This window comes from Vulpes lagopus, chromosome 1 (assembly GCF_018345385.1).
Source record: "Vulpes lagopus strain Blue_001 chromosome 1, ASM1834538v1, whole genome shotgun sequence".
NCBI lineage: Eukaryota > Metazoa > Chordata > Mammalia > Carnivora > Canidae > Vulpes > Vulpes lagopus.
The window spans coordinates 4,883,752-4,890,711 of record NC_054824.1 but is presented as its reverse complement, the minus strand read 5'-3'; positions in this window follow the sequence as shown (position 1 = coordinate 4,890,711).

Genomic DNA, 6,960 nt, shown 5'->3' with positions numbered 1-6,960 from the left:
GAAGACAGTCCTCATAGGACTGAGCTGTTACTAACCAAGACTTGTCTCCTGAACCAGTCACAGCAGGAGCTGTATCCATCTACACTATTCTGCAGCTGGAGGAGCCTCATCCCTAGAGCAGATTGGTGGTGGTGTTTCTCAGTTGATGGGCCTGTGATGTGGTTGTGTTGATGAGTTACTGATGAAGACACTGGAGCCAGACAGGGGAGATCCTAAGCCTAGAGAGCCCAGAAAGAGCCCTGAATCTTAACTCAGTTGGTGGCAGCAAAGGCAGGCACTCTAATGTTTCACCTAGCCAAAAAAACCCACAAAAGCTATTAATTCATGTCATTGACAATCAACCAAGCCTATAATTTGGAGGTTGGGGCCTTGAGCTCCAGCACTGCCACTGGCCAGATGCATGCCCTTGGGCAATCCTCCCCACTATTTCAGAGTTCCCCCTGTAATATGTAAATACCTATGCTGCTTTTCTGCCTAGAAAAGTGGTCCTTCTCCTGGTCTTAGCTAAGATGTCACTTCTCCAGGAACCCTGGCCTGACTCCCACCCCTTCCCCACCCTGAGACTAAGCCTCTGTCATTGTACCCTCTCCTCACCTCTGCTGTAGCACTTTCTTCATTGTGTGTTAATAACATGCTTACTTGTGCCTACTGTACTGGAAATTCTTTAAGACCAAGGACTCAGTTTTGGTTTCTAGCACTTGGTTCAGTGCCTGGTACACAGCAGAACTTAGAAAAGATTTCTTGAGGGGATGCCTGGGTCGCTCAGTGGTTGAGCATCTGCCTTTGGGCTCAGGTCATAATCCCCGGTCCTGGGATTGAGTCCCACATTGGGCTCTCTGCAGGGATCCTGCTTCTCCCTCTGCCTATGTCTCTGCCTTTCTCTGTGTGTCTCTCATGAACAAATAAATAAAATCTTTAAAAAAGAGAAAAAAGATTTCTTGACTTTTAAAAAGAAAAAAGGAAAGAGAAGAGAGGGAGAAGATAAAACGAGCAAGTTGGAGTACATTATCTAAATAGCCTCGTATAGCTAAAAAGATACAATTTCTGGTTCTTAAATTCCATCCTTAATGTCAACCTCAGGTTTTTAGAAATTCACATTTTCTCTAGTAAGGGGATGTTTCAAGTGGTTGCAGCAAATTAGAAAAACTGTAAGTATATATTCATACATAAAATATAATTTTAGGACTGATATTTAGAATTCATTTAATGAGCCCAAACCTTAATATATAGATGAAGAAACTGAGGCCTAATGAGATTATGCTCTCTGCCTAAATTCACTTGGTTAGTGGGAAGACCAGATTTCAAATCCCGATCTCTCTTGCCTCTGAACCAGGATAACTGGTTCCTCATCTTCTTCCTTTTTGAAAAAGCTGCTAGAAACCTGGCTACAAATGGAAGAGAAATGTTTTCCCTTTTATGCGATGGTGACATCAATCTGTAACTTTCTGGTTATATATTAAACTTTGAGATCGCCCTTCCCTGATCCTAGACAAACTACTGAAAACTAGTCCTCTTTTCTTCCAGAAATGTCAGACAGAGCTACAATGTTCCACGAGATGACTCCTGTAGGTTGTTTGCTAAACAGAGTTGTAGTCATGTGAATTGCTTTCAGCCGGATTGGGTATCGAGGCTCAGTGTTCTGGTAAGCCATAGGGTAGTGCTGCCATGAGACCAGCTTCTTGGCAAATAGCCCTGAGGTGCAGCTGTAAGGTGACCCAGTGCAGGCTTGAGGCCAAGGCCCAGTGCTCAGTGCCAGAAACCTTTGCCAAACATTGGAACTAACTCCCAGGGCACTGAATTGGTCTCAATTAAATTTTTAGATGAAAAGATTTTTTGTTTATCCCAGAGAACCACTTCAATTTATAAGCTCATAGGAAAACTGGGTGCTTTGCCATTATAGTTGGAATACTTTCTACAAGCCAAACCTTTAAAAGAAGAAGAAAAAGATGATGATGATGACAACTTCAGATTATTTAAGAAGTCATAAAAATATTTGAAAGCAACATCTTTTATTAGATATGCTGACTGGAGAAATATTTTTCTGTCTTTGATTATGCTGTGTAAATTGTAAATCTTCAAATGTAAAGTGGTGTTGGAGTGGAAATGGTAGAAGTACTGGTCAAGGTGATGATGATGATTGAACTAAACTCTGAGACCGTACAGATTTGAATTCAGAACCCAGCTCCACTACTTACTAACAGCTGGTCTTGGGTGGTGTACCCTAGTGTAAGCATGGAGACATGGAGTCTGTGTTATGTTGAGGTTTTCAACCTGCCTGTGGTAGAGTCACCTAGATGCTTTTGAAAGGTATCCCTGCCTGGGCCCCAACCCAGACCAATTAAATTATTAGACTGTCTGGTGGGACCCAGCATGAATATTTTTGGAATGCTCCCTGATAATTCTAATGTAATAGACCAATGATATAGTGACTAAAACTTTGGTTCTGGAGTCATATTGCTTGGGCTCACCCTACAGATATGCACATCATGGCATTTGACCTTAGACAATATACTTAAGCTGTTTGAGCCTCAATGATCTCAACTGTAAGATATGTTAATAAGAGTTTAATGTAGGGGCACCTAACTGGCTTAGTGGGAAGAGCATGAGACTCTTAGTGAGTTCAAGCCCCATGTTGGATGTAAAGATTGCTAAAAAAAATAATAATAAATAAAATAAAATAAATAAAAACTAATTTAAAAAAGTTTAATATCGGGTGGTTAGAGGATTGAGTAAGTCATGTAAAATACGGCACAGTGCCTATGATGGAATGAGTGTTCAATTATAGCTGCTATTTTTATTTTTATTATCCATGATTCCTTTAATTCACCTTGGGTTTAAGACCCAATTTGATTCTGTTCATAGTCCTACAGAGAAGACTAAAAAATCAGAAGTAGCTTACTAATGAGCATGAAAATAAGTGGGAAATTCAACAGGGATAAATATCTGCATGCAACCGTCTTGTCAGATTTTGAGTGAGAGGATAAAGTTCAGGGTCTTCACTGACTCGAGCCCCAGTGGGACCTACTATTTATCATTTCTCCTCCTCACAGAATCTTGTATAGAAAAAAAAACAAAACACCCTGAAAATACGGAAACACAGAGGCGATCAAGGAAGATACATTTTGGGAGGCAGGCAATGGCGGCTGGAGACACCAGCTAGGAAGGGATCTCAGAGCTCAGCAGTATGTCTCAGTAGCTGTCAGACTTTACTATCAGAGAATCATCTGGATGCTTGTGAAAACAAAGATTGCTGGGCTGCATCCCCAGAGATTCTGGGAGCAAGATCCTGGGACAGGACCTAAGAATCTGAATTTCTAACAAGTTCCCGGGTGACGCCGATAGTCCTGGTCTGGGGACCACACTCCTAGAATCGCTGGTGGCTAAGATGTGTAGCGCTTGGTAATCTGGGTGTTCTTGGACCGTGTTGGCTGTTTTGGTTCCTTTCCCATCTGAACCCAGGCAGAATTGGTAGACACCCCCCAAAATCTCTCTCTCCTGACGACACACGACTGCCATCAGTGTTGGTTTGCTGCCCGGGAGTCCTTTTTCAGCCTCGAGTCTGCAGTTTCCTCTGCCCTCTTGAAGATGGCTTGTTGCGCAGTCTTAAGTACTGATCGCAGAGCTCCATCGTTCTTCTCAGGGAGCGGTTGGGTGTTCATCTTTGCCCGTGGGCCAGCCACACACCACTGGTTCCCAGCGCCCCCGGGGCTCTTGCATATCAAGACAGAGCCCAGGCCCAGCAGCACCCAGTGAGTGTTCTTCCATTGAGGCTTCTTATTCCTACCTAGCACAGGCCAGACTCGAGAATCCGGGATTTGGGGAATAATATCAACTTCTTTTATTTAAAGAAGAATCGGGGCGTAGAGGCAAATTCCAATCCCCAAGGTACTAATCATACAGACCAAACTCTGCAGCCATCCTGGGTCACATATGTTATCAGAAACTTGAGATGATAAAGGACTATAACTTGATATGCCCAAATTGAATCTTGCTTCAAGACCATCTTATGCTTCCAGTTTCATGATTTGTTTAATATTACTTTTACCATAGTTACCCAGACTCAAAACTTGGGCATACAGATCTCTAATATTTGTTGAGTACTTAATCCTCACAACAACCATATGAATGGCTACTAGTCCTTCTACTTTATGTCTGAGGAAACAAAGGCTTATTAGCAAGGTTAAGACATAGCTAGAATATAAGCTCCAGGATCTTTGCCAATTTTATTCTCTGATGTAGCCCAAGTGCCTAGAACAATGTCTGGCCCATACTGGTGTTCAATATTTACCGAATGAACGGAGGGTCATAAAACAAACACACAGGATCTGGGATTTGAAAACAGATCCGGCTTAACCACTACACCATACTTGCTCTTGCTTCAACTTTGACTTTCCTTTCATCACCCCATGAACTTATTATCGCCCAAATCAGTTATGAGTCCTAGCAGATCCATATCATGATGTTTCTTGCATTTGCATCTCTTTTTCCATTTCTGCAGCCACCAACCTAGTTAAGTGATTGCTATTTATTTCCTGAACTATTGCTATTCTGTCCCCACTGCTGTCTTTGCAGAACCCTGTGCTGCCTACACAGCTTTTACCACATAGCTTTTTTTTTGAGACACACACACACACACACACACACACACAGAGCACACAGTGGGTGGAAGGGGCAGAGGGAGAGAGAGAATCCCAAGCAGGCTCTGTGCCCAGAGTGGAGCCCAACATGGAGCTTGATCTCACAACCCTGAGATCATGACCTGAGCCAAAATCAAGAGTCAGAAGCTTAACCAACTGAGCCACTGAGGTGCCCCTAAATACATTCATATTGTATTTCTGCTTAAAGACAAGGGAGATAGTGCAGTATAATGGAAAACTAAGAAAACCAGGGCTCTGGTCTCCACTCTGTGACTTTGACCAAGTTATATATCCTTGCTAGGCTTCACTCTTGCCATTAGTAGCATCAGGTAATTAGAAGGGGTGATCTCTTCCCACTCTAACATTGTCTGGTTGGTGTTGGATGCAGGGGCTTTTCCCCGTCCTGCAGTGGAATCTTACCTGGCATCAGGTAGAGGGGAGCACTTGTGCCCACCAGGGGCTTAAAATAAGATGAATATATACATTTTTATCAAACAAAGCAGAGCAGCGTAAGTGCCATCAAAGAAGTAAAATGAGGAGGGAGGGAGAGATCACATCTGGTTACTAATGGGAGGCACAGCCGCTCTTCCTCTGACGTCAGCCCATCCCTGGCGTGCAGGGCAGGTCCTCGCCTCTCTGATGAGAGGAGAAGCTGCTGAGATCCCAATAGCTTTCAGCTGCTGTGAAAGTCCATCATGAACACTAACTCTCTAATTCAGAAGTTGTTGGTTCAAGACACACAAATTGGTCTAATGCTTAGGAAACTGCTTACAGGGGCAAAGAGAAAACGAAACTGGTTGTCATGTTTCTGATAAATGCTCCATGTCTTGCTTTGCCACTTATTAATCAGGTGCCCCCGACAGGTCCCTCACCCACTCTGTACCTTGGTTTCACCTTAGTTCCTCGTCTAGAGATTGGGGCTAATAGTATCTCCCTTGCAGGACTGTGCGGAGGGAATACGTTAGATGTAGTATGTGAAGCCCCTGGTGTAATGTCTGGAGCACAGTAGGCATTCAGGAAATCTTACACTCCATCTCCCTACCTGATTCCCTTAGCAGGCCAATGTTTAGCAATACTTAAAAAAAAAAAAAAAAAAACCCTTGTGGGGGTGAGGGAAAGATCAAGGGAGGGAGGGAAGGAGGATGGGAGGGGGAAGGAGAGAGAGAACTCATAGTATTTTATATACTCTGCCCTTGCACACCTTCAGATTTTGAAAATAATGTGCCATATTTACGTAAGCATCCTCACCTAGCTAGTAAAAGGACAAGGTAGAAAGGGTAAATCAGACCTTGTCCCTGGTTTATCTGTGGATAAAGGACTAGGAAATAGGGAGGTCCAGCAAGCAGCATCATCGCTTCCTCCAGGTGAACTGCTAGAGACTTAGAAACACAGCTGCGCCATAGCCAGGGTGGTCTAACCTGGCACCTTTCACTTTCCTTATGTAGTTATCAGGCCTCTAAGGGGTGGTTGTCACTGTACTCAGGGTTAAAAGTCATCATCGCAGCCAAGAAAAAATTATGTGGCAAAAAAATTACACTTCATTAAACTTCGGAATGAGGAAATATGTGTGTGGGATAGAATTATTATTTTTTTAAGTTTAGTTTTTTAGTAATTTCTGCTCCCAATGTGGGGCCCAAACTCATAATCCTGAGATCAAGAGTTGCACATCCTTCCAACTGAGCCAGCCAGGTGCCCGTAGAATTATTACTTTTCATTTTTATTTTTTTTAAGATTTTATTTATTTATTAGAGACACACACACACACACACACACAGAGAGAGAGAGAGAGAGAGAGAGAGAGAAAGGCAGAGGGAGAAGCAGGCTCCATGCAGGATCCGGGTCTCCAGGATCACGCCCTGGGCCCAAGGCGGTGCTAAACTGCTGAGCCACCGGGGCTGCCCAAATTGTTACTTTTTGGAAACTAAGGGACATCATTCAGCCTTCAAATATTTATTGAGAGCTGCTACTGTGACAAGAACAGTTCTAGGCACTACAGATGCAGCAGTGACTAAAACAGAAATCCCTGCGTTCTGACTTGGAGTTTAGGTTCTGGTGGGAGACGTAGAAAACAAACAATATAAATTAGTTATCTAGTATTATTAGGAAGTAGTGCTATGGGGAAAAACAAGGCAGGAAAGAGGACCATAAAATATCAGTGGGGTCGAGCTGTCGAAATCCTAGATAGCAGTCCGAAGAAAATTTCATAGAAGGTGTTTTTGAAGTAAAGACTGGATGGAAGTGCCTCGCCTGCCATGAGAATGTCCAAGGGACAACTTTCAAGGCAGGGGAGCAGTATCTGCAGAGGTCCTGGGACGGAACGCTA